The sequence below is a fragment of the Anser brachyrhynchus genome, assembly GCF_964034855.1.
Source record: "Anser brachyrhynchus genome assembly, chromosome: 3".
Taxonomy (NCBI): Eukaryota; Metazoa; Chordata; class Aves; order Anseriformes; family Anatidae; genus Anser; species Anser brachyrhynchus.
The window spans coordinates 25,943,716-25,962,637 of NC_137696.1; the positions used below are offsets into that span (position 1 = coordinate 25,943,716).

Sequence of the window (18,922 nt, forward strand, 5' to 3'; positions counted from 1 at the left end):
CAAAACAGCCTCTCCATCAGATGTCAGCTTAAGTGGGAAGGGGTGGGTAGAAAAATGTGAAAGAATAGAGGAGGAAGGAGGGGAGAAGTGACTACTGGTAAGGAAAAGCAGGAGAGGGGAGCTTAAAGCAGAAGCAAGGAAGGGCTGAGGCACAGAGGTGGCTGCTCTTACTGCTGCTGCCTCCTACTTCCCTCTTCCCTTTTGCCCGCCAAGTGCTGAACTGATTAGAGTGTAATTAAGGCCATAAAACCCTCAGCTTATCCACCTGTTTATTCACTAAAGTCGCGGGCTCATCAGGCAAATTAGCTGCTTCCAGGCTGCACGTTGGGCCTAGAGCTGGCCTGATTAATGAAGTTTATTGGGAGCTGTTAAAAGCATTAACTGAAGGAAATCTCAGCAATTCGTCATATTTAAGGGATGGAAATTAAATCTCCCCATGCAAATGAGGGGAGATTCCAAAGCAGCTTCTTTTGGAGGTGGTGAGGTAGGGACTGGTCACAGCTCCCCCTCTGTACCTTGGAGAGTTTGTCTGATCTCAGTGAGGGGGCTTACAAAGGAATGGTTAAAAGATTTTACAGAACAGTCCTGAGAGCCCCAAACGCAGAGCCAGGCCCAAAATGAGGCACCACAGTCCCATTGCTCACAGGGTCTCTCCAGACACCCAAGGCATTGCCAGTGCACCTCATCCAGCCAGGGCTCGTTGGACAGCTTTGATACCAGCTGGCTGTGTCCCCCTCAGTTGAATAAGCTCTCTTTTGTTTCTGCTTTAAGCATTTTGCATGCTTTTCAGCTCTGGGTCATGTTCCATGGCTTCAACACAAATACAAACACCCACATAATTTTGAAATATAAAAAAAAAAAAATTAAGTGAGCCATAATAAACTTTAAAATTGCAAGGAGTAGATGCTCTAGCTGGCAAGCACCTAAAAATATATTGAGGTGAGCTGGTCGAACCAGCAGGGAATCCTATCCAGAGCTGAATATTCACCAGTTTTAAAAGTGTTTTATTCTGGCACGTCAATATGATTTTAGTTTTGACATGAGCAGCATTTTCATACCCAAGGCTTTATGGGCTACAGTGTTTTTATATTAACAATTTATAATTAAAGAGAAATTACAAAGGCTCACAACAAGAAAAGAATGTCCTGAGAAAGGGATGATGAGAAGAAGAGAAGGTCAAAAAAAAAAAAAAAAGGCAACATGGCCTTGGTATGCGTATTTAATGTTAAGTTCACAATCTTATTAGGCTTACCATTTATTTATTTTTAATGTTTTCATTGGAAGAGAAGAAACCACTGTCTGGCATCTCATATAAAAGATGTTTTTACCAAAATAGTCATGAACATGATGGGGATGGGGAAGGAGGATAGAGAAGAGAGAGTTCATATTTTATGTAATTCTTATTCTAAATGCTTCTCTGTCTAATTATTACAAAGCTAATTATTTGTTACAATTATTGGATTAACAATTTGCTAATCAGTTTTATTCTCCTTTGTAGAGCAGCACCAGCACAGTGAAATGCAAGGTGAGAATGCTGTTTAGATTTTCAACAGAAAATTAGAGTGCCATTTTCATTGCAGATTTGTTCGGCTACTTTGTGATTTATGACCAACACAGCAAGTCCTGCTTCATATTGTACTGTGTAGCATCTTTGTTCCTATAGCAATAAGTTGCTAACTTTTTTGATATGGAGACTGTTTGCCAGTAGCAAAGAGATGTTTCCTCCTACCACCTCCAATCCCTTTTGTAAAATGTTTCAGTTATAAAACCACTGTGTAGGGCAGGAGGAACCAGCCGGCTTCTGCAAACCATATTGGAGAAGCACTGACAATGGCAACACATATGCACAAGTTTTTAATGTAGTTCAGGCTCAAACTAATACATTTTAAAAAGAGGCATAATGTCCTTAAATAAAATGCACAACTCAGCTGCTATGTAAAGCAAATGTTTGTTTCAGCTGCTAGTAAAAAACAACAACAGCAACAACCCCCCCCCCCCCTAAACTTTCCTGCAATGTGTATATCTGTCTTTTTATAAAGGCAGATGGTAGAGTATGTTTGTAACACCACATGCAACACTCCAGCACAAGTTTCCTACTGATATTTCTGAGGAAAAGAAAGCAAAGAGTTTCAATGAGAAAGCAGTGGATTATTATTATTACTAACTGCACGTTAGCAAAACATTTCCTAGAGAATTAAATGACAACAATATTTTCTAGTTATGGGCTTTAATTGCAAAAATGAAAAGAGTAATTTTAGTCAGTTAATTTGCAGATGCCTTTCATATTTTTTATAATCTATCTTTGCACATACTTTAAGAGCATTTCCTAAAATTCTATCTTAGCAGAAATTAATTTTAATTTTGGCTAACAAATGCCTAAATTTCAGGAAAAAAGAAAAAAACAAGAAAACACTTTGGGATTTTCACTGAAATAGGAACAGATCTGTCTAAGACAGTGTTTGTTCCAAATTAACAGATTTCTTTAGAAGATTTCCTAAATGAAATTCAATGTCTTGTGGAACCTGATGTCAAAACACTTATTTTTCTTGATTGCCAGTTCTTTCAATAAATTGATTTGCCCCATTACATAGGGTCTTTTAGTTCTGCTACTAATGATATGTGCTACTTTTAACTTTTTATCTTTTCAGAAATAGAAGATTTGATTAAAGGGAAATACTGAAGTCAGTCACCAAAACCCTGTAAATACACCAAAGCTAGATGGTTTAGTCAGAGTTTATTTTTTTTTTTATAAGAAATATCTGATATTGTAGTGAATATCTAGTTATAAAAGATTTTAGCTAAAGAATGATAAAGCAATGCAGTGGTTAAGCACCCCTTGCACTCCTGACAGCAGTGATTTTTATTATAGTCACTTCTTCATGTATGATTATAACTTTGACAGAGATGTTTTTCTCCAAACTGAAACTTCCTATGCAAGATCTGCTTCTGGAGTTCATACACTTACATGGTTGGGCATAAGTGCACACAAAAAAATTGTTCAGAGATGTAACAGCAATCGATCCAGGCTTCTATACTTAAATCTGTTAAGAATTCTTGGGGATTACTTAGTCAGGCATAGGAAAAAAGAAAAAAAAGTATATTAAACCTGCTCTCTATACAGGTGTGCAGAGCTACAGTCATTAAAATGAAATTATGATGATGTGTAGGATTCAGATGTACAACAAGCAAAATTGAGTTTATTTTCCAAACAAACAAACAAACAAAATAACCCAATCAGTCAATTTCTTCTTGTCATATCAATAATATTTGTATATCACCTATTGGAACAATGGCATGCCCAAAGTCAAGTTAATCTTTGTGAAAATACTGAGATAGTTGCAATTTTTCTTTCACGTGCCTGATATGACAGAAGTGAAAACAAGGGGTGTTTATCACAGCAGAAAACCACATTACAGTATAGTCAGAACTTAATTTAACCCTCTCAGATCAAGAATGATCTTTGGCCAAATTATTATCTTTAACCACACTGTGCAAAAGATGTCCTAAATTATGAAGACCCTGCTCTGCCCTTGAATAAGAACATCAGACACAGAGACCTCAGTGGGAGGAGTACCGGCTGCTTTTACGGTCAGGATTCGGTCCTAAGTGACCTCACGGTTTTGCATGTGGTCTACTACTTAGGCATATCAAGGTTGAAAAGGATACTATTTTACTCTAACTTAATTTTTTTCTTGTCTGCTGGTAGTTTACTAAGCTATCAATGATGCAGTTTTTGTGGCTTAATTAATTATTTTACACTATCTCATTCCTTATGAGTCATATCTGAGTCTTTCTTCCTGCTAACATTTTACAGCATGTTTTTCAGCTGTGAGTAGAGCCACAATGTTAATGAACGACAATTATCTTTCTTACTTATCTGAGAACTTTAATGAAGCTTCATTAAAATTAACATGACACAGTATTACTGGCAGAGCTGTGCAAAATCTTTTTCATTTATAACCTTTTAATTTTTCTATTAAATAGAAATTTTAACTTACGGTAGTTTGCCAGGCAGCAATTAATGCTTTCACTGGGAACTCTTTCCTCAACAGCTTCACAAAGCTAGGACCTAAGGGGGAAAACACGGCCATGTCCTTTAGAGGGATCTACTGTACCTTGGCACTTAGTTAATCCTCTAGTCAAACACACTCAGGAAAATGAAAGCTGCATGTCACATTGTCAGTGTGAGGAATCGGTTAAACACTTCTCATTTGATTCCCTTTTTCAGAAAAGACAACGCATGGTGGAAGAATGCTGTCTGCATAGCTTAAAGCTGAAATAACTGTAAATAGATATGTGCTTTTACATCGAACACTGTCACAGACGGTCCAGAATTGTAATTGGCTTTATTATAAAAGCTTAGCATCTATGGGAATTTTGTCTGAGTTGTTAATTAGTTGTAGTAGCTATACCTTAAAATTCAATTTCATCCACAGATTTTTAAAGGGGTTAAAAAAAAATGTTCTTTGAACCAAAATAGTGTAACAAAAATACATGAACTGAAATTCATGCGATTGCTGGTTCAACTTTCATTCATAAAAGGTAGTCCATGTTTTAAACATATTTCTATCTTAGTATTTGTAGAATAAAAATAAGTTTTTCTGATTTTATTTTTACACAAAATGATTTCTTCTGTGTCAATACCATGTATTTCCAGGGCAGAATTAAGCCATTTTAAAGTAAATCTAGATTGCAACAGCAAGTGTTGTACTGTCATTTTAATGACAGCAGTAGACTTTAAGTATGGAATTAATCAATTATTGCAAGTGCAGCCCCTGTGTAAATCACTGATGGCAAACCAACCTCAGGATTATAAAATGAATCTTTGACAAGTATTCAAGGTTTCAGCATATTCTCAATAATGAGGATTAAGTACCTACTATCTGCAAAAGAAAAGTTTTATTCACTTACTAAAGAACATGTGAATAATCATTAAGAGAGGTCAGATTAACTGAGGTAGTTTTTTAAAAAGGGCATCCAGTACAACATCTGCTGAAAAATCAATGATAAATATGTCAATTTTTTAGAAAAAGGGAAAGATTAAGAGTAAGGCACTGTAATGGAATGACTTAATGTTCTGTTTTTAAAGAATGGAGAAGAATTATAATGACATCATAAACTATCATTATGATTTTTTTTGACATTTTCATGTCAAGAAAAAGACTCTTCTCGAATCAAGAACAAATAGAGATTTCTGCTATCCATGGGTAACTCTGTCAAGTTCAAATAAATCCTGATTCTACTCTGAGAGATTATGAAAAAAAGCACTTTTGCACTGTTCTGTAGTACTTCATATTTTCTTGTATTTGATATTTTTAGATAGAAAATTCAAACTTCTAATCATAGCTGAGCTGTGAAAATGGAAATGTTTTTAATTTGATTATACGTCAATAACTTTTGGAGAAGCCTTTATGGTAAATATTTCATATGACTTTGTTCTCTTTGCCAGTACCCAAACAATATTGTATTTTCCATTTTTTTCTGTTTAATATGCACAAAATAATGTGAAATTGAGAAGCAGTGTTATCATAATTGTAGACCAACATCATTTCATGATAGAAAACGGCTTTGTGTTCTGTCATCATTTGGATTTTAATTATTAATGAACACCTTTGCTTTAACTGTCAGAATATTTTATAAATGTCTTATGATATTTGCATACTCTTTGCCTTTATATAGGGATAGAATGTACAGCAGAATATGTGTTTATTTCTTGCATATCACTATATTTTGACCTGGAAGGTTTACTTTTGAAGGTTTTAACAGTTGATATCATACTGATGAAGAGGTGCTTTATATACACTGGGATGAAGGAAAAAAAGAAAAAAAAAAAGCAATAATACTAGACTTTATGATTTGAAATTCTCTGAAAATAACACAGAATAACTTTGAATGAAAAGAAAAAAAAATCTCTTTTTTTTTAACAAAATTATGTGCTTTTTTCTTTTTCTGAACTGCTGCATTTCCCTTGCTTTGTTTTTATCAAAATTTTATTTCTTCTATTTGTATTCGTGTATGTTTCTTCCTGTTTATGGCACAGTGCACTATGTATCTGGCTCAATATAGATTCATAGTTCAATATTTTCATTCTGCACTAAACAGTCAATTCACTACAAATTAATACAATATAAATTTTGCAAAGTGGTGCATGGTTTTTTAAAATAATATATTCAACAAGAGGAATGAGAATGATATTAATTCTAATAGGAAAACCACGATTGCATAATTTTGCAATATCCAAATTTTAGATTGAATCAAACATAAGTACGTACATTTGGAAACCATTACATTTAGATTAAAAATGTGTATACCAGAAGGGAAAGTTATAAAATAGTTACATCTTCAATTACTGTAAAAATACGAGGATAAGCGTTTCAGATAAGAACATTTTAGCAGATATTTCTGCTGTAATTATTTTGATGTTTGTTTATCTAAGGTAGTTGTCAAATGCAGTTGATTTTGTGTTGTTTAATTCAAACATTTTGTTGCTTCTCCTCATAAAGTGCTCGAATATGCTTTTTGTATGTTTCAGTAGTGCTTTTTTTTTTTCAATTCCACATTTTCATTATTTTGAGAGAGCAGGTTTGAACCACTGGCTACTCAGAGAAGCAAATAGTTTACAAAGAGGTTGTTTCTCAGTAACTACCTGCAAGTAGTTTACAAATTATCTTAAAGAGTTACAGTACATGCTTAGAAATAAGCATGAAGCTCTATGCTTAAAAGGCTTACCAGCATTTTGCAGAAAACAAGACGGAAGAGATTCATGAAAATGTAAAAGCATAAGAAGAAACGTTTCCATTGTGCAGGTGGAGGAATAGAGTTTTGCAGTAAAAGTGTGGCATCTGGTGGTGCAGAGAAGAAATGGCAGCCCACTCCAAAAAAGAAACGCGACGGTTAAAGCCCGAACCAGCTCATCTTCTTGTAATAAGATAATTATTTCCAGTGTATGCATATGGGAGAACTTTGGCTTCTGAAGGACCCCCATTGCCACAGCTTGGTTTTTGTTCTCCCCTCAGAAGATCTGTATTACTTCCCAAAGAGATAAATAATTGTATATATTCAGAATTATGTTGAGTTTTGAATGTCAGATAATGCCTCTTGTAACACTCAACAGAAGACGGAATGAGACAATACCATTTTCCCAAAAAAATAGTGGTTGTAAGACTGGAAATGAATTAGGAGAAGTTTAGGAGACCAAGACCTAAGTGCAGCGTTCCAGGAAAGAGGAATTTCTTCTGTCCAGTGCTGAATCATAAGAATATGTCACCTTACAAATAAATTCAAAAAAAAATATTCCTTCCCAACTTCCTCGAAGAGCACTGACTTGGCAGAGACCATGAAGGTCTGTGTGGGGAAGGAGCACAGAAGAAGGAAGGACCCTTGGAAATACCAAGTCCATTCCCTGCTTTTGCGTGCCGTAACTTAATGTAATCCCTTTCAGGAATGATCTGCTAAGTTTCCAAGTTATCTTTAAGTACTCCTCTTCTCACTCACTCATGTACCAAATACACATTTATAGACAGTGACAAAAGCCTCTTTTAGCCTCCTCTCCCCAGATTGTTTGTTCTCACGACCACCTTGCTAGCTCTTCCCTGAGCACGTATACTTTTCAGTCATCTTTCTTGAATAGCGTTAGGTACAATTACATGGTGTTCCACGTAAGAAATCTCCTAAGCTAACACTAATGGTATGAATTCCCTCTTTGTGGAAAATTTTTCTCTTGATGCTGTCATGCTTTTTCCACGGCTGTAACATGGACAAGTTTACAACACTGCATGACCTGGTATCCCTGGGTCACCTTTTCATCTCAAAATGTTCTCAGAGAAGCTCCATTAGTAATCTTCCTCCAACTTAATGCCTCCTCTTCAGTACTGACTGGTGTCATCACTCTTCAGCAAGTTCTTCACCTGTATTGCAATTTCTCCTACTAACACCAATCTTCCTTAACCTATTATTATTTCCCATTCATCAGACTTTTGGATGCTTTACTGAAGTTTGGAGGGATTATATCTCTGGTATTTCCTTTGTCTTGAAATCAAACACAAAGATAAGGTGGGCACACATCATTCTTTGAGAAGAAGATGTGTGTCAATCTATTTTACGTTTGCCTCCATATTTTAGGAATTATTCTTTTATTCAAAATTAGTTGTAGAGGCTTTCATGAAAAGAAGGGAGAAAAAAAAGGTCTTCCAAATGTATTGCCTTCTTACATTAGCTATTTTTTAAGTGCCTGGTCCCACACAGAATATAGATGTATTCCAATATTTTGCTTTTTGTCCCAGTTGCAAAATCTTGCAGTCAAGCCCTATTACTTGAGCAGATTCAGGTCTTCAAGTTTATATTTTTCAGTATATAAATAATTTAAGTCTCTGTAAGGTGTAACTGAGCATGACTTTTGGACTTCAAAGCCAGGGGTTGTTTTGCTGATCTCTTTTCATTTATTATACTTTATGTGATGTTTTTTCTAGTGCTTTTTGGAAGTTGTTATTTATCCAGTCGGAAAGTTTATTCCCCTGAGCTGCAAAAAAGTTCTAGATAGTACTAAAAACCTTCATATATCAACATGCCAGATCTCTTCCACATCCAGGCCCCTGAGCTTCCCTGAAGACCTGTTTTTTGTTTGGTTGGTTGGTTGTTTTTTTTTTTTTTTATTTTTGTTTTTGTTTTTTGTTTGTTTGCATTTTAAAATAAAATATAAAGACATTTATTGAAGACTCAGCCCAAAGTATTTATTAAACACACCTTTCTAATGTCACTCTTTTTACAAAAAAAAAGAGCAACTCAAAAGAAAAAGAGTAACTTAAAGGAAAACAAAATAATACAAGTAGTTATGTATTTACATGTTGCTTGCTTTTTGTAATTTGTACAATGTCCATGTAGCTTCTCAGGGAAGGATCACAACTATTTATGTATGTCAAGTACATAGAACCACTTTGAGTACAATAAAAAGGAGTACCATTGAAGTGCTGCGCTTTCACTGAATGTATAGAATAGGCTGACCTATGCACTGCTTCAAGGATCTTACAGATTTGCCCTGTGTTTGTACAGTAAGAAAAAAAATAGATCTTATTGTTATTTTTGAAATAAAATTTCCTGAAAATGTTTCAGTTACATGCATTCTGTAGAGAAACAGGAAAATCATTATCTCCTTTCCAGTAGAAGGGGCAGTTTGGGATTTTTCATCTCACAGCAGCATGGGACAGAAAAATGCCGATAAGATTGGCTGAAGCACCATGAACAAAGAACTCTGCAGGCAGCAGTGCTGGCTTCCAAGCAGCTCTAGAGTGATGCTTTTGATGACACAAGCCAGGCAGAAGAACCTTTATTAAGGGATGTTAATGTTGATCAACCCACAACACGACCTTTCATAAACTCGAGAGTGGTTCTCTGTTATTCCCCTTTTCACAAATGAGGAAACTGTCACAGAAATGGGCTTTATATCAGGCAGATATTCAAACAACAAACATCAATGTTGTGTTGACGGCTAGCAGTGAGCTGTAAATGCTAGTACATAAAAATACTTCTGCTGCATATCAAGACAGCTGAGTGAATTTGGGGCTGATTTTCAACACTTCTTTTTGCAGATGGTTTCTGAATTGTGCTTGTTGTAGAGAACAGCATGAATTCTGAAGGTATTGTGCAAGCCACAAAGGCTGACATCAAGTCTCATCTTTCACTGTATTTGCAGAGCATGCCTGCCATTGTCAGTCTTGTCAACTCTCATGGTCTCTGCTTTTTACCCTGTGCTTACCCCTCTCTTCTTTCATTAAAAAATTGTGAAAGTTTCTGTCCTTGTGGATTTGCAAAGGGAAAATATAACCCCCAAAGGCTTAGAAACCAGACAGCAAATTAAAAATACCAACACTGATACTTCTTTGAGCTTCTATTATTTTAAAGGCAATCTCCTGACTTTCAGGGCCTGATTTGTGGCTTTTGAACTGTAAAGTTCAGCCATCCTTGCACTTGGCAAGCACCTGGAAGTGAAGCGTGTGCAATCAATCTCTATATGTAATTCTGTAACATGAGAACTGTTTATCTCAGCAGCTGAAATATTCATTATTGAAAATAAGCATTTCAGTATTCAGAGGAGGAATCATGTGGGTTTCGAATAACAATGATCTGAGAAGTAGTAAAAAAGTGTCTCTGAATGGATGCATCTGAGAGGGTCTGACCCTGCACAAGGGTGATCAGAGGAAAGATCCTACTGGCTTGGAGATGCCTTCTGACTCTATCCCAACATTTCATCTCAGATACTATTACTGGTAACAGGGACTACAGATAAACACTGGAAGAAATTAATGACCAGTTTGGCTGAAAGAGAGGAGGAGGAGTACAGAAGGAGTGAAACTGAAAAACACCAACCTTTGGAATTTTTCCTGAATGTTTTAATAATTGGCAGACAATATGTGTTTATTTTGTTAAAAAGGAGCATTTTACTCCCTCTATTGAAAAATCACCCATTTGGCCACATTTTATATCTGAGAGGACACCCCACTTTAATGTAGCAGCTAAACCCTCTCAGAGTCTTCCTTTGCTTGCTCGCTTTGGGCACTCAAACTTTGCAAGTTGTAAACAGCATCCTCAAAGGGCAGTGGAGTTGGCTGTCTTTGGCCCAGGCCCAGACAAATGAATATGGGCATGCTTGGGAACATGTTTGTCCTGTATTTTAGTGACTACGTTTCTTGGCACTGGTTCAGGAGGTTAAGAGTCAGTCTGAAATGTCAAAGGAAAAAAAAAATAGAAAATGGATATGGGGGAAAAAAAGTAGGTTGGGAGAAGAATATAGTGGGAGTTTTCTACTTTAGTTTTGCTTTTTCTAAGGATAAAAGGTAAAGTAAGGGCAACCGGGACAAGCCATGAAGGAAAAGCAGATGTTCAGAGGGAAGGCTGGGGCAAAGAATAGTATGTGTGAGCTGCTTGCCTCTGGCAGTGGTGTTGGGTTTGTTTGAGCTGGCATGGTAAAAGGAGTCTGTTCTCTTTAAAATGCCAGCCTCAAAGGCAAAGCCAAGCTGAGCTATTTTGCCAGCCTCGGCAATAATATTTTGATGTGCATTCTCCACATTGATATGATTAATTGTTAAGTCAAATAAGAGGCTGTGTGACAGAAATGTCATTTAACTGATTTGCCAAACTGCATAAAGTATGGTCTGGTCTTGTTTACAATCAAAATGGGAAAGTGTTTACCAGGACATTCAGGGGCTTCCAACAAAAGAAAAAAATAGGTTCACAGGAAAGTTCTTCCAGTGCTGCCTGAGAAATCTGTTTTTGTCTCTGCTTCCGCTGCAGCATTTCTGATGCTACTGAGCAAAGTCCTTAAATCCAGCTTCTTCCCCATAGCTGCTAGCTGGTAACTGAATCACTGACCAGTCATAGACACCACTGAAACCAACTGAGATGTGCTTCAGAGATACGATGCATTATTTAATATTGCATACACCAAAAAAAATCAGGCCCTTAGTATCTAAATTAAATCCATCTGTGCCTCATTTCCCTTTCCACAGGAAATAACAGGGATATAACAATGTCACTACACCATGAATATGTGAAGATAAACTAATCCAGGTTTGTAAAGTCAAACTGAAGTTGTGTGTACTTACAGCAAGGGGCTATACACTGAAAACTGAGGATAAAAAGGAATGCTAAACAGATGCTTTTTAAGTGAGCGTTGTGCTGCCTGTGCATTGAGAGAGGCAGAAGTCTTGTAGAAAATACAGCTCATGATCATGTAAATTGAATTGTTACCAAATGTGGGTGGGAGAAGAGAATTGCCTTACCCAAGCTTTGAGCACTGGAACGTGCACGCTTATAGACATTCCTTTGCCGGTATGTTTGTGGTACCATGTCTGTGGATCCAGAAGAGGAGTAAAAAATAAATTAATAGAGGGTTTACACCTTCTTTCAGTGGTTAATGTCACAGACCAAAATTATTGCAATCTTTGGCCACAAAACTGACCTTAGATTACTGTTCTGTGGGATCCAGCAACACCGGCACTTCCTTAATCAAGCTGGAAGTGTCTGTGGTTGTCACTTAGACAACACAAGGAGCAGGACTGCCTGCACAATTTTGTACGTTCTTAGCGTTAATAGCTCTTTTGTGGAAAACAGGAACTTGGGTCTTGTAACACAAGGAAAAATGTTTTATAAATAATTTAAAAATATAGCAAAAGGAGCTTATTGTAATAGCTAATAAAAGGAAATTCTAGTCGATGTTGAATTAAGAGAATCAATCACAAGGTGGTGGGATGGCATCTGTGCCACCTGTCAGAAAATTTAGAGTTCCCTTGGATCATGTGTCTTCTACCCACATACTAATGAAGGGAAGTCTGACATAAGTTATTAGATGTGATTAGATCACATCCTAAAATGATACAATACCAGTAAATGTTTTTGAGTGTTGCATTAAAAGCTGAGTGTTTTGGGTAATGAGTCCATCCTTTTAAATTTTGCCAATTAAAAAATGGTTTTAAACATTTAATCAAACCTGTATACAATATTAACAAGTGCTGAGCCAGAATGAGAGCCTATTGATCACAGGTGATATATCCAGAAGCAATACACTGTTTACAGTAAGTTATCTCTCAACTGAATAACGATTTAGTCATTTACAGGGAAAATCCTTACAAATAAAAGTCTAATACTGTGACACTCAGTCTTTCTGATGGAATCCTATTGCCAAGATTGAGTTTTGCACAGCGCTTCACACAAATTTTATTGAAACTACTGTACAGTGCTTTATGTGAAGGATATGGAAGCACATAAAGAATTGTGCAGTAAATTTTGTAATGAAGGGCCACAAATGGCTTGTTAAAGATCCCTATGTGGATGTCAAGTTTAACAGCAAGTATTGCTAGCCTAATGTATTTTTTTAGTAGTTTTGGTCAAACAAAATATTGTCAGGAACAAGTGCCTTTGGATAAATGACTTCATTTGTTAATCAAAGAATAGCATCTCAGCTGAACACATGATTTGGCTTCTCTCAGAAGGTTAACCACCTAGCAGTAAACTGACCAGGTCAGCCACCTGAATATCTCTGAAGCCCCATTCCATAAATTGTGAACTTGAGCTAAGCAAATAATTTGCAATACATAATTTACCCAGTGTACTTAAACTCTTTTTCTACAACTCTTAGAGCAAGTGATGAGTTCTTGCATTTGCTCACTATTCAGACTATGCAGGCTATTCAGACTGTGGATTAACTGGAAAATGCCCACATTAAGAATACTTGGCATTTGTTCATTGTAGAGTTTAGGTCAGTTAAAACCACTCAGATAAGTTTTGTGTTTTCGATGCCAAGCATTGATTTTTAATGGAATGTACATTGAGAAATATATTGTTTGACAGATAAGTACAAAGGCATCTTTGAAATACACTTTCATCAAATGAGTCGATAAAACCACAACATTGAAGAAAGCTTCTACTAGATGTATGCAATTTAATATTATATAAAGTGTCTGAACCTGTATGAAATAAAGACATGGTAAACTCTAGACAAGCAAATTCATTTCTAGAATTCAAGAAAATAGTGCTGCAAGATTTTCTACATGAAGTATCTAATATTGCTATTAATTTCAACAACACTGGAAGTTAATAAAAGCTTGTGTTATTGAGAATGATGTATGAAAAGCATGTCCAACAAGATTTAAGATGCTGTAAGGTTGATTTCTTAACAAACTGTTGACTTTAGCGCTCATGACTGACTCTTGAATAATTTCCCAAATAATTAAAGTCTCTTTCAACAAAAGAGTTACATCAGAAACAGTTATAATGCAAATCTTTGTCTGCCTAGTAGAACTGGGTAAGGAGCTGACACACCTCAAGTTCCTGTATTTCTGCCATGGCTGCCAACTCATGTTGGTAGTTTTTTTTTTTCTCTGTCTTTTATTAACTAAACTACAGTTATTGACTCACTCAATTCACAGAGGTCATCAAATAGCCACAACACAAAACTTATGTTTTTGTGTTGTGGACTTGTTTGGTCCGTGCTGATCTTCTGACTTATGACAGCGATACCATCTAGAAAAAAAAAATAAAAAGTTTAAAGGCTCTGCTGTAATTGTTCACTCTACTTTCACTCTCCTTTGATCTAGCTTTTTTCTTAGGTCAGCTGGACTAAATAAACCTAAAATAAAAATAAATAAATTTTAAAGAAAAGGTAATTTTAAAGTCATTTACAAAATTTACTTGCATAAAACATCTAATTTTTAAAGGAAAAGCAGCAGGTTTTATTTTCGTTAAGTGCTTGAAAAGGACTCTCATGGTGTAGAACTGCTCACATTCTTCATCTGAACACAGGTATGTGTAAACACAGAGACAAAAGCATACACATTGTACTTTTAAGCTGTCAAAAACTTTTACAGAGAGAGCATGTGCTGCTCCCCCAGCTGCAGTTTGACTCTAAAACCATCTCAAAGCTTGCTGTGTTCTTCATCAATTACCCTGGCCATGGTGGCTGCACAAGAGGAGGATTTAAGAGAGCCGATCTGCCCCCTCACTCTGGGACAACGGATATGCATGTTGGGATGTCTTAAGGCCTTCCTTCAGCCCACCTGGCATCAATCAGAAATGACATAATTACTGACAGAACAGACAACTGCCAATAGAAGATTGGTTTAGGAGTTTTGCTGCTGAACTTTCATACTGTGGACCTTTACAGTGGTAAGAGGATCAAAGACCTTGAAAGTTCAAGTTTGCAAAGTGTTGCAAATGTAATGGGCCTAAGCTGGAAGAGGTAGAGAAAGTAAATATGAGATTATTCTTCGACAGGAAAACAACAGGATTCAGTGTAACGCTGTAAGTGCAAAATTTCTGTTAGTGTTATCAGGAAGCAAAGTCAGAGATTGCAGGAAGACTGGAAGCAAGACTTCTGTGGTTGTCCTTGGGGATCTCCAGTGAGTCTCTGAAGGCTCTGCACCTTTGAGGTCATATCTCTATCTGAATGTAGAGGTGCCTTATTTTGTCTTTTACATCAGTGAATATGATTAAACTCCTGCTGTTGTGCTAAATTTCAAAGATTGTAAAAAGTCAGGGGAATTAAAAAGGTCACTGCAGTATTTCATTTCAATAGCAAATCTGTGGAATAATGTTGTACAAGTACATTGGAAACTGCTTTGAAAAGAGAACTTGTCGGTGACTTAGTTCTGGTAAAAAAAAAAAAAACACGCTTCTGGAAAAGGGAATCCCATTTTCTAGATAACTAGTTAGAAATGAACAGTTACACACGAATTAGATGCCTTTCAAACATACACACGCAGAAAAGATGCACAATTCCCAAATATTTGCATAACACGTGTGTTTTGTATCTATACATTTACAAATGGCAAATTCTACTCCTATAAAGTAAATTATTTTTCTAGAAAGATATATTCCACTTCTGCGAAGGTATGAGAGATGAAACTTTAGTCTAAAACTGTGTAGAACAGGTAAATGTTTCAAACCCACTTATAAAAAAAAAAAAGGACAAAACAGTGCATTTCTAAACTTTGAACAAAGCTTTTCTCATTCCTCATGTGTATATATACGTATATATGTATATATATTTCAAAATGATCTCATATTTCCTTTTTCTCTTTCAGTTTGTTCAGACAAACCACTGATCAAGATAATTTCTGCCAGTTTACAACCTGGCTAATCCTAGCAGAAATGGAGAAGCATGAACAGTGTAACCTTCATTCAGGAGCAGAAAAAATACAATTTCAGTACTGAATATGGAAATTGTGGATTTGTCTGAGGACTGGGGGACCAAAGACCTAGTTGAATATGGTGCACAGACATTTTGTCACATGAAAAGTTTCAGTTATATTTAGGGTTCAAGGAAAATTAGTAGCTTAAACTTAAGCACCTGACTAAACTGGAACCAAGGAGGTCAAGTATCTTGAGTAAGTTTAAAATAGTACTTTTTATGTGTACAACATAAACAAAAACTCCATTAAACCTCATTAATCTGCAAAGTTTGCAGAGGGCAGAATTAAAATTTCCCTCAGCAACCCAAAGCTACAATTGTAGGAAAAGCCTTGCTTGGCTTTTTCTTCAATTTTGTTCAGAATGGCTGGATCACCAGGAAATTTTGCCATCAACTTTGAAATATCTACACTGTGTGTTAAAAGGTTTTTGTTTGTTTGTTCTGAGAGGCTTACACATCATCTCACTTGAACAACAGAAGACATGCATCTTACATAAATGTCATCTTATTACCAGATTTCAATCACTGATGCTAAAGTATGAGAATGTTGAAGACTTTTGAAGAGCTTTCCAGAATTATTACTGGGGCAAAATATTTTTCTCTAGCTGGAATCTTAGATAAAATTTACAAAGTGTATAAGAAGTGAAAAGAGAATGACAAAAATAAAAAGAATTAAATAATCGCAAGAACAAAATGTGCACGCATGGAAGACATACAGAAATAGGTATTTGCTATCTTTGAAAGTCAGCATATCTCTGATATCTAAATTCACTACAGAAAGGATTTTTTCACAGGACAGAAAGATATTTCAGGCTCTTCCAGCAGACATGGCAATAGAGAAACAGAAAAAGGATGCTTTTAGGCTGCTTTGTTGAATAGGCATCAAGCACAGAAAAAATGCAACCTTGTTAACATTTCTACACATCACCTATACACATTGATGACAATGGACACAGAACTGATGTTATCAGACCTTGAGGAATAAATTAATGCTACGGATTACATACTGACAAGAAACAAAAGGAAAGTAAATTAATCTTCTAACACCATGAGAGGCAAAGCAGAATGCTTAAAATAGGAGATCCAATCCCCTGTTCTGTTTTCTCCCAAAGTAAACATGAATGTTTTTTTCAGGTTACGACATCCCTTTCCACCTCACTAACACTGGTGTAAGGTGGGATATGTGCAATTCAAAGAATGTGCTTTCAGGGCTTAAACTAGCCCCTTGTCATTTGAAAACTAAATTTTCTTCTTGCTTTTTACCTGTCCCAGCCATTTTAGTGGCTGGGACACAAATACCCAAGTGCCATTTTCTGTGGCATCCCCAAACAGTATTGTCTAACAGAGCTAGATAATTGTAATTGTGTGGCACTTTCAGACATTTGGGAGAAAGTGTCCTTGAGAGCGCCAGTGTGTTTTGGCTGGGCAGTGCACACAGATGCATACCGACAGGTGTAATTTTGCTCTGCCCATGCTCCTTGGCAGCTGGACACCAGCCAGTTCTCATCTGGAAGCCATGCAATCACCTCGCCACAGCACAGAGACAAGGTAATGCACACTGCCTTGGTTTGTCAGCCCATACCCTCTGCTCTCAGCATGGTTGTACATCACGAGGTGTATCACAAAGACCTGCACACTCCATTTGACAAAGCGCAAAGGCCAGCAAGGTGTGGGGTTCGTTTTCTTCTGTGCTGGTCACCTGCCCTGCCTGCCTATGGGATGAGTTCCTGCATGGATCACAGCACTGCTTCTGCAAATCATCCTTTACCCTTCCACAGGATGAGCAGGAATGCTGGTCTGATGTGTAATTCTGTTGCTGATCTTGCCTAGCCACTCAAAGTAGGAAGGTTTAATGATTCAAACTATCAACTCAGAAAAATGTTTAGAAAAAAACACTCTCTCATCCAGTGATACACACTGTAATGAAAATGTTCTATTTCTCTTAGTAGGGAATGATAATTTGCCTAGAGGATCCTTGCACTGGCTTAAAGGCCCCCATAGAGCTGGTAATGTCGAGGCACAACACTTCTTATCTTTACTGCACTTCTGCTGTCACTGAACTATGCAGCAATCCAAAGGCAATTCAAAATGCAAGGAGAGAGCCTGTAGCTGCAGGGGCAGATGGCTTTTATCTGTCCCTTGTTGAATTCTGTCATATGAAGCTATACCTGGAGGATTCCTTTAGCTTCACTAGGCTAACTAATGGATTCAATCAGCATGTTTTCCCACCTCACTATTCATCTACATCGGAGAGCCCCTTAGTGGAGTAAATCTCCAGAACAACTATGACATTAATACACTGAACTTTGAGGTACTCTATTGTGAAGATTTTTTTTCCAGTCAAGACTTGGCCATTTACTCATAATTCTCCATATTTCTGGCACAATTTTCATACCATAATGAGGCTTTACTTCTCACACTTACGTAACTGATATACCCTGGTAAGTTCATGGAAGGGGCTTCACTGAGTCCTTTGAAACACTAAATAAACCTAGTAAGACCCAATATCAAACCCTTATAATTATGATAAAAAGCATGTTAAGTTCAGGTTTGTGAAAGCTATTGAGAAAATCAAGGGAAAAATCAATGCTAAAATCTTGCTTTTATGCATTTTACTGGTAATTGGGTCATTAGAAGTAGTAGCAGAAGAATTAAGAATTGTACGAGATTATTCTGCGCAGACAGCAATATCCAAGACTTAAAATAACATCTTCACCTTGAACTTAGGGTAGACTGTTGAAATGCCTAAGTATTTTGTTGAAGGACTGCGAAGTTAAAAACTGATGTTGGAAGGTAAATTTTCAAAGGATAGATAAAATCCTATACAAAAAGTAGGTTTCTTACATGAATATTTGCATTTCTGAGTTCAAAATAACTTTTGGCAAATATTCTTCAAATTAGGCCTAATATATATATGTATATATTGAGAATATTTCTGGGATCAAATCCAATTAAAGAAAATTTGTTGAACAAATAGGAATGGAAATAAACAGCAAAGCAAACTATATAAAGTATTCAAGCAGGATTTTTCAGCAATTTTGTGTTTTTAAGAATAACAAGCTAATGAAGACTTGGTATTTCAAATTTCACGACTGATATTACAAGGTACCTTGAGAAAATATAATGTTTCCAATTTATTGAATACATACTGAAGAGGATTAGGAGGAAACCACTTCTGGAATATACCTATTTTGCCTGGATTTTTTTTCTAATATTCTTTTCCAAATTTTGATAGTAAAGAAC

General features: G+C 36.3%; 1 protein-coding gene across 13 annotated transcripts in view; it reads right to left on the reverse strand.

Annotated features, from left to right (window-relative positions):
* The window catches only part of LOC308192003 (uncharacterized protein), a 42,429-nt gene extending 24,230 nt beyond the window's left edge, over nt 1-18,199 (reverse strand). For 4 of the 13 annotated variants that reach the window (XM_080585036.1, XM_080585034.1, XM_080585033.1 and 1 more), the window contains exons 1-2: nt 6,730-18,195; nt 3,999-4,069 (exon numbers count right to left, since the gene is read on the reverse strand). The gene's annotated coding sequence lies outside the window, so the exon portion shown is untranslated. Of the gene's footprint in view, nt 1-3,998; nt 4,070-6,729 lie in introns of all 13 variants that reach the window. The other 9 variants (XR_013948459.1, XR_013948460.1, XR_013948461.1 and 6 more) reach the window with 6 other exon arrangements.
* Between the last annotated feature and the right edge of the window lie 723 nt (nt 18,200-18,922).